The sequence below is a fragment of the Orcinus orca genome, chromosome 4 (genome assembly GCF_937001465.1).
Source record: "Orcinus orca chromosome 4, mOrcOrc1.1, whole genome shotgun sequence".
In the NCBI taxonomy this organism is placed as follows: domain Eukaryota; kingdom Metazoa; phylum Chordata; class Mammalia; order Artiodactyla; family Delphinidae; genus Orcinus; species Orcinus orca.
Genome location: NC_064562.1, coordinates 123,373,331 through 123,390,680, shown reverse-complemented (window position 1 = coordinate 123,390,680; position 17,350 = coordinate 123,373,331). Strand labels below are relative to the sequence as shown.

Here is a 17,350-nt window from a genome sequence, read left to right as displayed (position 1 = left end):
GCTGCTAGATACTAAACTGAGGTCAAAAGGGAATAGAAAAGGAAATAGCTTTCTCATTACTTGAGTCAAAGGAATTTATGGTGAGCCTGTTAGTCACTCAAAATCATCTCCCATACCACCAAGCTAAGATTCCTCCACCCCGGGAGATCTTCAGATGCCTGGTAAGGCCTGAAGCAGTTCAGGAGGTATAGAGCCTAACCCAACAACTGTCCTGAGGGGCCTGGTCAAATCTCATCCATACCAGGTTACTAAAAAAAACAGACTTTTAAAAATATTTTAAAATTTAAATTTCTTTTCCTCCCTATCAGTTAGAAATAGCCTCATCATATCTGCCTGCCCAATAGAGTGGTCAAAAAGTTTCTCCTCTATGGAAGCAAGTCATTAGGATAAAAACCTACATCGACAACATAGACAAATGAGAGTATGGTTGGTCACTTTAAAAAGGATTTTTAACCCATAAAAAAGACATCAAATTCCTTCAAGTAATAGTTTCTCTGATTCATTTAAAATGTGATTTATTTATAACTATCAAGCCCCACCCATCCATAGCTCACAACAATAACAAGGGATAAAGTATACAGGTTCCAAGTGCTACCAAAAGGTATGTACGTATTTTCATAGATATTCTTTCATCAACAAATACTTGTTGGACTCTTTCTGTATATCAGGAACTACTCTAGGTACCTGGAGATAGAGCAATGAAGGAAACACAAAAATCCCTTCCCTCCAGGAAACTACACCCTAGTGGGGAAGATAGTCAATAAATAAATGAATACTATGTACAGGATGTCAGCTGGCAGTAAGTGTTACAAACAAAGCAGGAAAAGAGGATAGGGAGTACCACTGGCTGGGGAGGCATTATAATTTTAAATAGGGTGATCAGAGAAGACCTGACCGACAAGAAACATTCAGAAAGACCCAAAGGAGGTGAGGGAGTAAGCCATGTGATGATCTGGGAAAGATAACTACGAAGAGAAGAAATAGCCTATGTAGAGATCCTGGAGCAAGATCCTGCCTGAGATTGGAGAAACAGCAAGGAAGCTGGTAAGGCGGGTGCAGAGTAAGCAAGGGGAAGAGCAGTAGGAGATGAGACCAGAGAAGTCAGGGGTGAGTGGGGATCATGTAGGGTCTTGTAGGACTTGGGAAACTGTAAACTACTGGAGAGTTCTGTGCAAGGGAAGACCTGAACTGACTCAGGTTTGAAAGGATCCCCCTGGCAGCCTTGCAGACAACAGGCAGAGACAGGGAGACCAGTTGGGAGGCTGTTGTCAAAATCCAGATGAAAGATGATGGCAACTTGAACCAGGCTGGTGAGAAGTAGTTGGTTCTGGCTATATTTTATAAGTAAAGGCTTTGTAGGTAGATTAGATATGGGAACATAAGAGAAATATCATGGTGAAGAATGGCTGTAAGACTTTTGGCACGAGCAGCAAAAGAACAGAGCTATCATTTCCTGCGAGAGAGAAGACTATGGAGGAGCAGATTTGGGGAAAGGTCAGAAGTTGGATTTTGAACATGTGAAGTTTCAGACACCTATCAGATATCCAAATGGCGGGTCTGCAGGCAGTCGGAGCAAGTCTGTACGTCAGGGGTTAGGTCTAGGCCAGGGATGTGACTCCGGGAGTTGCTGGCATCTACAGTGTATTTAAAGGCCTGAGACTGGATGAGGTCAACAAGGGAATAAATGACATAGAAGAGGAGGGGCTGAGAGGCTGAGCCACAGGGGCACACTCCACCAACTAGAGGTCAGGGAGAATACGGGGGAGCAAGCAGAGGAGACTGAGGGGTGGCCCAGGAGACCAGGAAAGAACCAGAAGCTCATGGCACCCTAGAGGCAAGTGAAGAAAGTGTCTGAACACAGAGTAATAAACTGTGTCAAACGCTGATGGTGGATCAAACAAGGAGATTGAGACCCAACCATCAGATTTCGCAGTTTTGGTGGAGAGATGGGCCCCAAAGAACGTCTGCAGTGTGTTCGAGAGAGAAGGGGTGAAGAGGAATGTACTTACATTTGCCACCCTCTGTGTGTCGCTGATTTTAGCACTGTTTGGAACCAAAAGAAATGTCTGATTCTTTTCCCCCAACAAAATTAAGTATATTTGAATATTAGCTCTGCTCAATTTAATTTAAACTGACTAGTTCAGGTTAAAAAAACAGCTTTTTCTTCTACAGCAGGGTGTTTTGCCTAAGATATTTAATAATTGGTTTAACTTTCTGCTTTACTTTTTACATGAACAAAATATTGGCTCCATACTCTAATATGTGTGGTATATCTGGCAGGTATTCTGCATGTGTAGTCTCTGTAGTAAGTGACCTGTTGTATATAATTTACATAAGTCAGTAAATATGTATCTCCTTCTGTTCCCATCTGGTGAGGCACCAATAATCTAGAAGATAGGAAAAAGAAGACAGTAAGAAGAAAAAGGAAAGCGAGCAATACTTCTGAATTCTCTCCAACCTGATGATGGAGTTAGTTCCATTTAAATCTAGTATCGACAGAAGGGATGAACACAAAGTCACATTCATCAGTGTTCACAGCATCAGAGGCTGGGAGCACAATTACTGACTCAGGCACAATGTAAATTACCAAAATAAAAGGAGAAATTGCTCTTTCCTTTTAAATTAAATCTGTGACATGTTGCTCTGAATACAGTCCTGAGTTTTTAACTATATAAATTAGTCATAATGTCTGCAGTATCATTTCTATTTGATTGTAAATTCTTCTTTCATCTTACTAAGACTACTAGAAACTTCAAGAAAATAGGACCTCACTCATCCCCTGGTTAACTAGAAGTGAGAGCAGTTTTACTCAAAGGATCATAGTCCTAGGCTATAAATGTAATTATTGTTGTTTTCTTTATTTCTTTTTCTTTTTCTTCCTTCAATAAAAAAGGAGCAGAATGCCATTTGCAGCAACATGGATGGACCTAGAGATTGTCATACTGAGTGAAGTAAGTCAGACAGACAAAGAGAAATATCGTATGATATCGCTTATGTGCGGAACCTAAAAAGAAATGATACAGATGAATGTATTTACAAAACAGAAATGGACTCACAGACTTAGAGAATGACCTTATGGTTACCACGGGTGGAAGGGTAAAGGGAAGGGATAGTTAGGAAGTTTGGGATGGACATGCACACACTGCTATAGTTAAAAAGGATAACCAACAAGGACCTACTGTAGAGCACAGGGAACTCTGTTCAGTGTTATGTGGCAGCCTGGATGAAAGGGGAGTCTGGGGGAGAATGGATACACGTATATGTATGGCTGAGTTGCTTTGCTGTACACCTGAAACTATCACAACATTAATCGGCTATATTCCATTATAAAATAAAAAGTTAAAAAAAAAAGGAGCAGAAAGAGACAGCATAGCTGAAATGGAGTTACTTCCATAAATTGTTTCTTCCACAGTGCTGGAAACCCTAAGATAACAGTCCTGTATTCAAATGTGAGAGGCAGAAAATGTAATTTACTTCAAGCATTATGTGAAACAGAATAGATTTTTTAAAAAATAGACCATAGTAAGTGAAATACTCACAGTAACTAATATACAACGTCCATTTGATTTTCAACCTTTTTACATATTTAGCAATCAAAAAATAGACATAATGATGATTTTCATTTAAAGATCATTTTTGCTGTTGCTATTGTTGGAATAATGAATATAATTAACTATAGGGCATTAACTCTTGCATGGAAAATAAACAAACAAAAAAATACCCACTTTGGTTTACAAATGAAGGGGAGAGACAAAAGAAAGTATTTAGTTATTAAGTAAACTTCCTCTCGCTTATTCTTCTCAGATTATAATTTTTACTGTTTCTCTCTGTCCAACTGGCCTTCTCATAGAAATGAATCTTTTTTATTATCTTAATTTTCAGCTCACTTATAATTTCTTACCTACCTAGTCACTATGCAAAGGTGTTTTCTTACCTAAGTGACTCTTTCTGGTGACCAACTGACCACCTTGGGCACCAAATCATCTTTCCTATCAGTTCTTAATTCCCTTCATGTTCAGGGGTCAAACTATGAAATTCTCATACCTCACCAGTGGAAACAGCTTGTCAAGCGATTTCACACCCCACATGCTGTAGGGCCCATGAAGAAAGGGGGACAGATGAAAGGCATGCACGGGCAAGACAGCGGCTCGGGAATGTCCTGCAGTCCATACCTGGAGCAAGTCCTGAATGTCGTTTTCACATTATTGTTTTTATTTCCTTCACAGCATACCGTATCTCTTTGGACTACCAGGAGAGTAACCCAAGAAGTTCTGACACTTAGCTAGGAAATCGTCTGACCTGAACCCTACTGCAGTTCATTCCACAGCCCTCTTTTAGGACATTTCTGACCTGTTTACTGATTGGATTGTTCCGGCATGGGTGTTTGAACCCGTATTTAAGTTGATGGAATTTTCCCCTTCCTGGAAGTCCAGGTTTATCTTCACGTTAGAGAAAGAAAGACAGAGACAGAGAAGACAAGAATGTCAACTATTTTACAATAAGGGGAAAAAACATCAGTCTACATCCCATCTCTATATTTTAACACTTCCCGTAAGAGAAATCCAGGAAATGTGCTTCCCCCCCCCCCAATGAGTACAATTTTGTGCCACAGCCAAGAGACCCTCCTGTTTGCTGCGCTCAACTGCATGTATCCAGTGGACTAGATCAGAGGCCAGAGGAATGCTAAGCTCAGCAGGCATGTGCTGGGGGCACGCTTAATCTGCTGTATTGCTCTGCTGTGTCTCTACACCCACCAAAGGTCCTCTCATTCCCAAGTCCCCGGGATGCAGCTGCCTCTGGAGATCACCCCTTCACTTCCTTCTCATCTTACCCCCACGGTCTTCTCTCCCAAACATCCGTGTCTAGAGCACCCGAGACTTCTTCTGACGGTTGTGTCTGTTGGGACCACAAACATCATTGCATCCATTACACTGGAAAACAATTTGCAATACAAATATTTCAGTGAATTCACTTGGTCAGTGTTTCAATTCAGCATTTCAATAGTCAACCAAATACTATGAGTTCCATTTCTTCCCTTCCTATAAAGTATATTATTAGCACATTTTCTGGAAGGCATATTTATTTATTTTAATATTTATTTATTTATTTATTTATTTATTTATTTATTGGCTGCATTTGGGTCTTAGTTGTGGCACACGGGCTTTTTGTTGTGGCGCGCGGGCTCCAGAGCACATGGGTTCTGTAGTTGTGGCACGTACCCCGTGGCACGTGGGACCTCAGTTCCCCAACCGAGGATCGAACCCGCGTCCCCTGCATTGGAAGGCGGATTCTTAAACACTGGACCACCAGGGAAGTCCTGGAAAGGCATATTTCAACCTGACAAGTTTTTCAAATGGAGGAATTAAATCACAGAGTTTAAGGAAAATGTGCAAGGCAGTAAGAACACACGACATGTCACGAAAAACGTAGCTTAAAAAGTTGCTTCAAAATAAGTTCATCCCATATTTCTGGGGATTTCTGGGATGATTGAAATGTTCTGTATCTTGATTGGAGTGATGATTTCACAAATGTATATATTTATTAAAACTCATTGAATGGTACACTTAAGACCTGTGCATTTCACTGTTTAAATTTTATCTTAAAAATTAAAAAGCCCACCCTTTCTGATTGCTATAAATGATCAGAGCCCCTTTGTATTAACTTCCACATACCTACCAGTTGGCCCTGAAACTGTGTCTGCTATGAAGCAGTGGCTCCAACACTACCACTTCTGCCTCATCATCTTCTTTTCCTTGGTGATTTACTTTCTTTTCTTTTTCTTTCTTTTTTGTTATTATTGCCAAATTCCCTAGGATCAGCTCTTTTATTTTTAAAATCTTTGTTCAACATATTACATTTTAACATTTTTCATCTTCCCCTTTTACTAATATTGATTCACTGCATATAAATGTTTTTAAAGGCACAAAGAAGAAGATAAAAATCGCCCATGTCTCCGCTATTCAAGGAAAAATACTGTCAGTATTGTATGTCTACGCTTCTGGGTATATTCAATAGATACTGAGTGCCCACTTTGTGGCAGGGCTTGTCCCAGGCGCCGGGTATACTGTGGTAAGCAAGACAGTGCCCAGCCCTCACAGAGCTTGCATGCTAATAAATGATACGTACAGAGGGATTTTTTAAAATGAGACACAATTGTACATATTCCTTTATAATCTGCTTTTTCCACTTAGCAATTTATCACTAATATATCTGCAAGTGAATAAAAATTGTTTGACATCATTTTCATAGCTGCATAGCTCTCCCTGGTACAGCTATATTAGAATTTATTAAATAAATCCCCTAGTTCAAACAACTAAACCTTTCAAAGATATAACCTACTTTCCTATAAACATCTCATTAAGAGTCTTTTGAATATATCTTTCATGATCTTCTTGCTGGCAAAATAATTTTGGGAATCATTGTTAACATACCTGTTTTCCTTTAAACACCCTCCACTTTAGTGGTGGCATAAGCTTGATCCTTAATTCTCTGTACTTTTGATGAAAGACGCTATAGGTCATTTTCAAAGTCACTGTAAAGGATGACATCTTCCTGTACTTATATCCAAGTAATGCCTTTCTACTATAAAGGTATATCAAGGCCTTGGAGGTAGATACCTCACCAGAAGCTTCTTTACCCATTTCTTCCAGGAAATTATCCTGCTCTCATTATTGCATCAGGGCTTAAATGGGCAGAGCGGGCGGAGTGATTTTTGCAACTATAAAGCATTTGCCTAAGCCTAAGGCTAATGCCTTATGAAGGTATCTTGGTTGAAAACTCCGGGCACAGGACAGAGGGAGATTTACTATCTGGCCCATGTGTGGCCAAGAAGCAATTGAGGAAGTAAAACTGAAAACGAAGTCTGGGTGGGAGTGGGAGCTCTCCACATTATTTATTTCCTGACGAAACTTTGATCCTAGAGAACATCGAGCTTAGCAGTTTTGCAGGGGAGGAGAAAGTCATTCTTGAAAACATAATACAGGAAATCTTCAACTTACATATTTCCCAAGGTTCAATAGTAAATCTATTATTTAGAATGTAGAAAAATACTCAAAGAAACAATCCAGCAACACACTTGAACCACTTTTCGTTGAGCCCCTCTTACGTGCAAAGAACTGTTTACAGTACACTTAAGATGCTGACCGCCATCTCAAGCTAGTGCACACACTTATTTCACCCTCCCGTGAAGGTGAAAGCCTATATTTGCCGTGAAAAGAGTATATAACAACATATTATCATAATATTCTTTGATACATTTTTGATCACCGTTTTCAGGGAACTGTGCAAGGTATGGGGGGTTGGGGGGGAAACAAAGACGATCTGGACAAAACGTATCATTAAAGGGTTGATGGACTACAGCTGCCATCGTGTTACTGCAGATGTGCTGCTGAGCCCTCCAGATAGGGCTAGCCTAACCTGAGAGTGCTGTCAGTGGACCACACGCCAAATTTGAAAAACTTAATATGAAATAAAGATCTTTTATTAATAAGTTTTGATAATGATTACATGTTGAAATGGTAATATTTTGGATATGTGGGTTAAATAAAATATACTATTAAAATTAATTTTATGTGTTTCTAGCTTCCTAATTTCATTTAAACTTAAGTCGCATTATACTTGTATTGGCAGTACAGATCTACACAATTATACTTACTACCTACTCAGTGCTTATACTATATACCAGGTAACTTTATACCAAATATATGTGATCTTCCACAAGGGAAGTATTACAGATAAGGAAACTGAGGGTTCAAAGTCTATATTAATTCCTTACTCAACACACACCTAGTATATTTTCTGGGCACCAAGGGCTGTTGTAGGCAGCGGGGATACAGCAAAACAAAGTCCCTACTCTCATGGAACTTATGTTCTAGTGGGAGAGAAAGGTAATAAGTATAAAAAAATATGTCAGGCAGTGAGAGTGTGGAAAGATGAAGCCTGTAAGAGATGGAGTGCCCAGAACTGGGGTGATGTGGGAGTGGGCTGTTTTTAGATAACAAGGTCTGAGAAGGAGTTGTCGTCTGAGTAGAAACATGAAGTGAAAAAGTGAGTCCTGCGAATATCGACCTGGCCAGGAGCTTCTGGGCAGAAGCGACAACAAGTAAATGACCAAGGGGTGTGTGTGTGTGCACTCTATACCCTGGAGGAAGAGCAGGAGAGCCAGTGGTGAGCAGGAGAGAACAGTGAACGAGGAGTAGAAGAAGTCAAGAGCCAGCTCACGTAGCGACTTGGAAGCCACCATGACTAGGAAATGTTCGAGGATGGCTTTGGCTGGTCTGTGACGCGTGGGCTGCTGTGGGGCATGTGTGGAGCCCAGCAAGAGTGGAAGCCAGAGACCAGTCAGGAGGCAGTAGCGCAAGAGAGATCTTACGAGGCCTGTCTGACTCAGCCACTGGAGATTTGCTGTTCCTGCGATACAAAGTAAAATAATCTAAAAATTATCCAGAGAATCTGAACAGCAAAGGTCAAATATCTGGATAACTGAAGCCTCCAAATATATTTTGAGTCTGTAGAGTTATCTGAATTGGCAGTCAAAAATCACTGTCAAACTTCATAGGACAGTAATTTATCTCTGTCCTTTGCCTTCTGCCAATTGAACCTAAGGGAAGTGAACTTGAGATCTGTAATTGGCAGAATGGGATGGCAGGACCTTTAAGTACGATTCGGATCAAGCAAATTAGCTTTGTTTTTGCCAAAGAAAAGTATTTCGTTGGGCCAGATGACAATTTTGTAGCCTAAACTATCTGCGCTGGCTCTGTCTACCTTCTGAACTACTCTCATAATTGCTAATTCTGAGTTTAATTTAAGCATAGCTGCACACTCAAGAGAGAGTTAAGGAAAGAACTAGAAGCTGTGTCTTGGATAAATGTATAAATTAGTCTGGATAACGCTGCACAATCAGTCTGTTTCTCTGGACAGAAGTACTTCAAATAAAGAAAGCATCCACAAGGTCAAATGTTATGTAGGTCAAGTCCTTCCTCCTCTGAGAGGTAAAGGAAGGTGTAAAGTAGGTACCCAGCTTCAAATGAAAACAAATAAAAATCAATCACAAGGAACCCCAAAAGTCATGTCTTGATAAAAAGGAGGCTCAATCCTGAACCTCCAGGTTGGTGTATTTACTTTGATGGAACTCACTGGAAAATTGTTCAGCTCCATGCTTCACTGTGCCTGTGTAGATGTGTTTTCTGGGCATTGGATGCAGTTCCTGTCAGTCAGGCACTTTCCTGGAGCACTAAAATGTACAGATTACACACATCAAAGGCAGGCTGCAACCACTGTAGCTGAAATTTACACAGATCTATGCTGCAAGTAACTGGATAAACAATGAGACTAATGACCTTGTTCTGCATTAATCTCCATATGGCTCTGTTGGTACCGCTCTTGCCTTCAGGCAAGAAGGCTGTGGCTTTGGCTTCTAGCCTCCAACCAGGGATTAGGTGCTGGCCCGGTGCTGACAAGAGCCCGGAGCTCTGCTCCTACAGCCCCGGGAGCCTGAGAAGACTACACAGGCCATCCATCTTAAGAGGTACATTTACCATGATTCAAGAAACACCCCTATTACCATATTCACTGAGGAAACAAATTTACAAAAGTAAGAAAATCCTTTAGCCACGCACCCCCTTCAGAGAATTTATTTACTTCCAGAGGGCCCCAGGTTTTCCCTGAGTATTTTCAGGGCCTCCCTACTGTCCCCCCAAAATAAGACAGAACCCTTGGCGCCTTGGCCCATGTCCCTCTTTCAGCCAAGAATAATCAGAATGGCTGCGTCTATAAAGAAGAGTGAAAGGAAGGACTGAAGTTGACCAGTGAACTTGTTCAGCATTCACATCTCATCTGGGACTTTGGGGAAAAGCTATGTTAAAACTGGAAGGTTTCCCTCTCCTAAGTGCCCCCCACCCCGCCTCCACATTGCTAGAAACTCCCTTCAACACTCTTTGCGAAATCTGCTTGTTGCTGCTAGCAGAGATGGTGGAAAGAGCTGGAACATCTCAGGAGGATCCTGTACCTGGGCAGCCTTGGGCCACAGTAACAGAGGACTGGAACACTGGACACCACCCCTTACTCCTGCTTTCATCACTCTGTACGCAGGTCACAGTGAAAAGTTTATACTGGGAGGTGGAGCCCAGGAAATGACTCCGTCCATGGGGTTACCTTAGGTTAGAAAGGGTCATGCATGAAGCACACTCAGCTAAACGCCCAAAGTGCTACACATATGGCTCTCCTGTCACTTCACAGCCAGCCCGAGCCATAATCTTTATTGCCCTGTAACCTTGAGATGCCTCCATCTAAGATATGTAATCACATTCTGTTCTGAAACATAAGTTCTGGTGTCCCAAGGAACACCTCTAATACACCTTTCCAGTCACCCTCCTTGGGTCTGTATTTCTGTTGTTGTTTTTGAGTATTTTCCCCATATACATGTTGCTCCTTTCACAGGCCACCGTGTTACCCCAGGCTATTAGCAGAGTTACCGGGAGCTGTGCCAAATGCCTCACAAAAATATCCCACACACAGTGCCATTTTTCCTCAGCAATTTATCAATGCATTAAGAGTCCATCGTACACATGAGGAAGAGTTAAGGCACATTCCCTCTCTTCCTGGAATGTTCTTTCTGCCATCACACTCACTCTGGGGATAACAAACGCCAAGGTGATTTTGGTGCCTTTGTAACTCAACAGTGGATGTCTGAGTGTGAAACCATTGCCATTTGCCCCTGTGGTAAAGATTCCTAGTGCTTTAGAAGTTTTTTGTTCAAAACTTACAGGTCTCCTTAAGAATCGTCTTTGCTTCATACCCACATTTGTACGTATTTTTACATGCATGATCTCACTGAATTATTACAACAACCTTGTTAAGTAGGCTCTTAGTACACCTATTTTGCAGAAAGGAAACTGAGTTCTGGACAAGGTTTAATGGTTTGCCCGAGGTCACCACAGCATGAGAGGAAGTGATGGCGCCCACCTTCAACGCAGGATTTCCGACCCTTTGCATTACGCTATTGCAAAGCTGTCTCTTTACATTGGTTACTTCTGAAACAACAGAACATTGCTGAAAAAGTCTATTCAAGAAGAGGCCTTAGAGGGTGTTTTTTTGCTTTTGTGTTTTTGCCATAAAGACAGGCCACTTCTGGCTACTCAGCGAGTCAGAAAAGCTTTCCAAAGTCGGTCAATAACAGGATTTCAAATCATAGAGACCAGCCGTGATTAGTGAGTGCTTTGGTAAGGAAAACTACGTGGCACACCATACGGTGTGTAGAAAAAGCAGCACTCTGCACAGCGAACGTGTGCACACGGGTGTGTCCACGTTCTCTTCCCAAATGCGGCCGCAGACTAAAGTGTGAAACATACTGAAATAAAACAATATTTATGGCTGAAGAAATTCGGATTCACATAACGGTAATTACGAACAAGATATTTTCCGTAATAAAATTACTGCAAAACAAAATCCGGAGAAACTGTTTCCCTATGTCCTCTTTATTCTACTCCATGTGCTCAAGAATGGTTGCGGGAAAGAAAGAGTACAGGAAGCCGAGGCAGAACGAGAGTCCTAGCGAGACGGCCTCTGTTGAGGGTTGGTTTTGCTTTAGAAACTGGAATGTGTCCAGGCTTGATTTTTATTTTCAATTCACATTTCAGATCCAGCTCCCCAAACTCTTTGATCTTTCTCCCTGTCTCCTTACCCGGAAGAGAACCCTTGGCCTTCTCAGCTGGGAGCTGGGAGCACACGTGGAAAGACTGGCTCCGATCCATATTCTTGCCAAATTTAGTCACACAAAGGGGCCTGCAAGGGAAAAAAGAAAGGATGAAAGCGGCGGCCGCCAAGACTTCAAAGGCTGCGCCGCCGCGCCGGGCCCTGCGCAGGCGCCGCCCTCCGCGGATATAAGGTGCGGCTCGCGCGCGCGAGCGGCCTTTTTGCGCGGGCGCAGCGCGCGCGTCCCCGGCCTGAGGGCGGGTGAAGGAGGACCAGCGGTGGAGGAAAAGGGCCGAAGGGCTGGCCGCGGCGTTCGCGCTACCAGCCGGCAGCCCGAGGCTGGTCCGCACGCCAAGTTGAGACGCCTGAGGAAAGTTTTCAGAAAGGAGGAAAAAGCATTTCACGTCCAGCCCACTAGGCGAGCCGTCCTGCTGCCCGCAAATGTATTCCAGCTCCCACATCCATTCCATTCCATTCCATTCCACTCTGGGGATCCCCAGACGTAACGCCGGCTTCTCTGTGCGGGAGCCCGAGTCCCCGAGGGGGGTTGATGGGGGTTCCCGTCGCGGAGCCGAGCGGTGCGGGCGCGTGGCGGGGCTCTCTCTGGCCCGTGCCCCTCCTCTAAACCCACTCCGCGTCCGCTCGTTCCAGTCCTTGAACACCCCAGCTTGCCTCCTCTCCCTCTGGGCGCCCCCGTGACGTGAGCCCTCGCCTCCAGCTTGGCAGAGGGTCGGCCGGCCGAGCCCACAGACTGTAGGGTGGGGTGTGGCCCTCCCTCGTGGGCCGTGGGAGGGCTCCCACACCCACCCCAGCGAGACGCGGATCCCGCGCCCGGCCCGCCCGAGCACGGGAGATGCCACCGGAGGGCTCCGTGGGCGGACCCCGCGAGGCTGCGCGGAGCTGCGGGCGCCAAGGGGCGCCGGCCCCACGGAAGCCCGGCGTCCGCAGGCGGCCAGATTTGGGAACGACATTTTCACGGTCCCCTGAGTTCTCGGTTACCCCGGCGGGTGGGGGGTTGAGTTTGTTTGTCTTAGGAGGAAGCCAGAAGAGGCGGAAGAACCCCTGGGACACAAACTGCCGTTTCCCTCGCCATCCCCCCCTCCCCTTTCCGAGAAGTCCGTTAAACTGAAGATGCCCACAGCTTTAGTCCCCTGGTGACACTGGGGTGGGAGATCGGGGGTGCCGGAGTTCCATCCCTGGAATCACATTATTCGTTTTTCTAGTCCTTCACGCTTCTCTCTCTTCCAGCATTCTCTTCCGTAGGCCACCGCCACCTCCTTCCTCTGGGATCCCACCAAAGTTGTAGCTGGGAGAGAGTCCAGGCCACACAAAGGGGGAGACCCGGAGCCCGGGCGGGGGGTTAGGGCTGAGGAGGCGGAGAGGGCTCTGAAGGGCACCGCGCTTTTCTCTCCTCCCTGTAATTAAGGACTCACTTGAGTGTCTGTAGCTGACTCGACTCGACAGCAAAATCCGCCCCCCACCCCCGGCGGGGAGGAGGGGTCTCCGGTATTGGTGTGGGTCAACCTCCTAGTTCCCCAGTCCGCACCCGCGGGGGCTGGACCGCGTTTACTCTGCGGGTTTCGAGAACCGTCTTTGCAGCCCCCTCTCCTCTGTTCCGGCGCAGAGTGGGCGTCTCGCCCGTCCACGCGCAACGCGGGGGACGACGCCCGGCGCAGAAGGAAGTGTTGATAGAAAACAAGTCACAGTTCGCTCCCAAACTAAACCCCAACCAACCAAAGCCACCAAAAGAGGGAAAACCAACGGCAAGCCAGCCAGCCCCTAGCAATTGTTTCACGGTCGGAATTAAATCACATCAAAACGCCCCCTGAAACCCACATCCTGAAGGAGTGAACCTGCAACAGCTAACCTCCAGTCGTTCGCCCGAGTTCACACGAACAACCTGCCTCTACATCCGAGGGAAGGGGGCGGCGGGCGGCGGTGTCTCTCCCGCTCCGCACCCATCACATCCCGGACCTTGCGCCCGAAGAGGCGGTTGCATATGTTAATAGCAGCCCTCGCGCGAATTAGAAGAGACCTCTCCGTGATAGAAATGCCTTTGCCAGGAACTTCACCGAACCTGTAGGGAGGGAGGAACATCTTCCCAGGGTTACTTCGCCCCTCCTGAGTCTCCCAGCTTTTTCCCCCCCGGGAGAGGCAGACTTCACGTGGAAATGTCAATCTCCCTCCCAGACAAAGCTTTAAAAAAAAAAAAAAAACTTGAGTGAATGTCTTCTAGTCAAGCTCCTTTTAAGTGCACCTCGTCAGAAGATTTGCAGCAATGCTGAGGACAATCAGCCCACACCCCGCACGGCACGGGGAGGGAAAACAGCACGCACAGACAGTAAGGCGCTGGGTGATTTCGTTAGAAACAACGTTTCCAGAAGAGAGGTTTGCCGCAAAATAGAGAACGCAGCCACCTACCCTCGGCCCTTCTAGTAAACAGTTCCCACTAGTTATTGTTCCCCGAATTCCCATCTTCTCGAGCTCCTAATCTCCAGGACACCGGGAGCTGAGTTCCAAATGACTCAGGGAGTCCAGATAATTAACATGAAGGAGTAAATGGGATTCGAATTAGTTGCAACACTTTAACGGGGGGTGGGGGATGTAGGAGTCGTCATTTAATCTCTCTTTGGCTTCCAGAAAATACCCTCTGGCCATTCTGTGTGCCCCCCGCCCCCCGACAGTTTGATGAAAAGGAACATCTACTCTGGCTGCTTTGGTGAAACTGCATTTTCCAGTTCTTTTTCTATCGGTCAAATTGGAGCATTTGTGGGAGGACTTTTTACTTTGTTTTCCCATATTTCTTTTAGAACAGAGGGTATAAATGTCTGACATAGCTACGTGTTCACATCTCTGAGACATTACACTCACACTGGTGCATAACTTCAAGGGAAGTTGCATAATGCTACCGACCCAAAAAATAAAATTGGGTTTTTCCCCATCTTTTTAGTATTGCCTTACACATTGTAGCAGATTATTCTTTTTGTTGTTGTTGTTGTTTTTCCTCTAAGGCATAGAACTGTCAGCTATTTACAGTGGATTTAATGTTTTACTCTTCCTGGCTCCCATCACTAGCCCTTTACTTTTACCCCAACCCCCCAGATAGAATTTATTGTGTGACTACTGGCCATGCTCTATGTGACCAATTGAACCCTTTAAATGATAGTTTTAAAAATTGCTTCCTAGTGAATTCCCATCTCTATCAAGTAATTATCAGTAAGTGAAGTTTTGAGTGTTCATTTAGAGCACTGTTAAGGGGCTTACTTATACGATGTCTAGCAGCATGCAAATTCCCCCTTAGGAAAAGAAGAGGGATCTTTGCATGACTATTCCTGTGTAGTACGGCTAAAGTCTGATTCTGTAATGTTTTCCCTATTTTCAGTTTGAGGGAGATGAAGACACGTTTCTTCCTGCCTCTTGTTTACTGTTCTGAGGTTTTACAGATGGCTACTGTATTGGGTATAATAATTTTGCCTGGATTTTTAACTGAGGGGGTTTGAGAGCCAAGGAATAAAATGTAATGTGTTTTCAAACTTCAGCTTCATTTATACTGTAACTTTCACAAAGCATCTCCTTAAAAGTCCTGTCCTTGTACAAAATGCATCCAAGAGACGGTGGAGGCTGGGGAATTTTTGAGGTTGGATTCGGATTTGCATCTTCAAGGGTCTCTTTGAGCCCGCAGTCCGAGGTGCCAGAGACTGCCCTGTCCTCCCTCCTGCTACTGGCTTCACTCTCCTGGGTCCTTTTGCCTTTTCTTCCCCCTACTTGGGTTGTTTTTTCATTCTTTATGAGGTTCCCACACATCGTGGCATGTATCTTCGAAAATCCACGAGCGACCTGTAGCATAGCTCTCTGTGAGCATCCCATGGTTAGGATGTAATGAAAAAGATCTTGCTTAAAAAACGATAATTAAGATCCAGTCTTCAGTTTTTCCTTCCTCCTATATTTCTCGGTAAGCCTGGAGGTTTTATTTTTGCCAGCATGTGTTCCCTTGTCCTTTTACAATGTATTTAGGAAAGCCACAACTCTTTCTTGTTCTTCTTGCTTCCTTTCTGTCTTATTAGTTGAGCAATGTGTTATGTTTTCCCCTTTTCCTTCTCTGTGTCCCCGATTCCCGCCTCATCCCCTCTGTCAGAGCATCTATCAATGTGGTGTCGATCACAGCTGCGGCGGCTTCTCTTTCATCTTCTTCCCACTGGTAGAGCAAGGGAGGGAGAGAGGGAGGCGGAAAGGAGGTGGGGGAGAGACTGGCAGAGGAAGGAGGGGGGTGGGTGGGAAGGGAACAAGGAAGAGACACTTAGATGATGAAGTTAAACCGTTGGGGCAGAGTTTCTTGTCAATTTCACGCGGGCAAAGCGTCTCTCTCGTGGGTTACAAGAAGCGCCGGGTCCTTCCTGCGCTCGCCAAGTTGCCTGAATCTTTCCTCTAGGCGCGCGCGCGCGCGCGCGCACACACACACACACACACACACACACACACACAAACACACACCCCAAAACCTAGGACTCATCCTACAGGCTCTGGGGGAAAAAAAAAAAAAGTCCTCAATCACCTCCTCCTTCTCGTCGTCCCCCACCTCCCCCCCTCCCGCACCCCCCAGCGGGCAGCCAAGGAGAGCTGGAGGCGGGGGAGGGGAAGGGGAGGAGAAGCGACGCAAGAGGGTAGCTTTTCAGCGCCGCCGAGGCGCGGGAGGAGGAGAAGCGGCGGGGAGGCGCTGCCGCTCACCTGCGGGGCAGGGCGCGGAGGAGGGACCAGGCTGCGCGCTCTCCGGCTGAGGAGCTGGGACGCGCCCGCAGACCCGCACGCGGCCAAGCTCGGGGCGTCCCCCTCCCCCGGGCCTGGCGAACCCGAGGGGTGAAGCTCTTTGCTTTGACAAGCGGTGCGGCGGAGGCGTGGAGAGCGGCGAGCAAAAGAGCGAGCGAGCCAGACTGAGGAAACTCGAGACGGGAACAAAGAGGGATCGGGTTTTGTGTGTGTGTGTGTGTGTGTGCGTGTGCGTGTGTGTGTGTGTGTCGGCTCCAGCTCCCGGCAGAATCTTTTGGGTCCGAGGCCCCTGCTGTGACTCCTCGAGACCCAGCTGTGCCCTCCACTGCCGACTCCCTGCACTCGCCGACACAAACTTTATTCTTGGCAAACTTCTTCTCTTTCTCTTTCCCTCCTCCTCCGCCCCCGCCTTTTCCTCTGGCAGATTAAATGCTCCTGGAGAAGGAAAACCGAAGCGAAAGGGAAGGAAATAAGAAGCTTTAAAACGGACATCTCCAATCCGGGTGGCTCTTTTTTTTTTTTTTATCCTCCAGGAAGTGGACATTTCGTTATCTTCTGATTCTCTTTGCACCGCCTCTACTGGGACAAACGGAGCCGTTTTGCCTAGCTCCCTTCTTTTCTTGGAAAACAGACTCCCAGATCGGCATCTGGGAAAGCAAAGGTGGAGAGATTTGCGTAGAGACGCGCCGACGGACTCTCCACTGGCCTTTGGAGAGTCAGAACTCCTCCGGAACTGGCGTCCTCCGCGCGCAGACCCCGGAGACGCTGGGGGCGTGGGGCGGCCGCCCGGGCAGCCTAGCCTAGCGCGCAGCACAGACGCCCCCAGAGGCGCCAGCTGCTGCGGCCCTCGCATCCCTGTGTCTTTCGGCGTCGGGGACGGGCGCGGGCGTAGGTC

General features: G+C 45.9%; 1 long non-coding RNA gene across 1 annotated transcript in view; it reads right to left on the bottom strand.

Annotated features, from left to right (window-relative positions):
• The window catches only part of LOC125964193 (uncharacterized), a 131,226-nt gene extending 122,062 nt beyond the window's left edge, over positions 1-9,164 (bottom strand). Inside the window, exons 1-2 of the long non-coding RNA XR_007476934.1 lie at positions 9,136-9,164; positions 4,832-4,931 (exon numbers count right to left, since the gene is read on the bottom strand). This is a non-coding gene — a long non-coding RNA (uncharacterized LOC125964193). The remainder of the gene's footprint in view (positions 1-4,831; positions 4,932-9,135) is intronic.
• Positions 9,165-17,350: the final 8,186 nt, after the last annotated feature.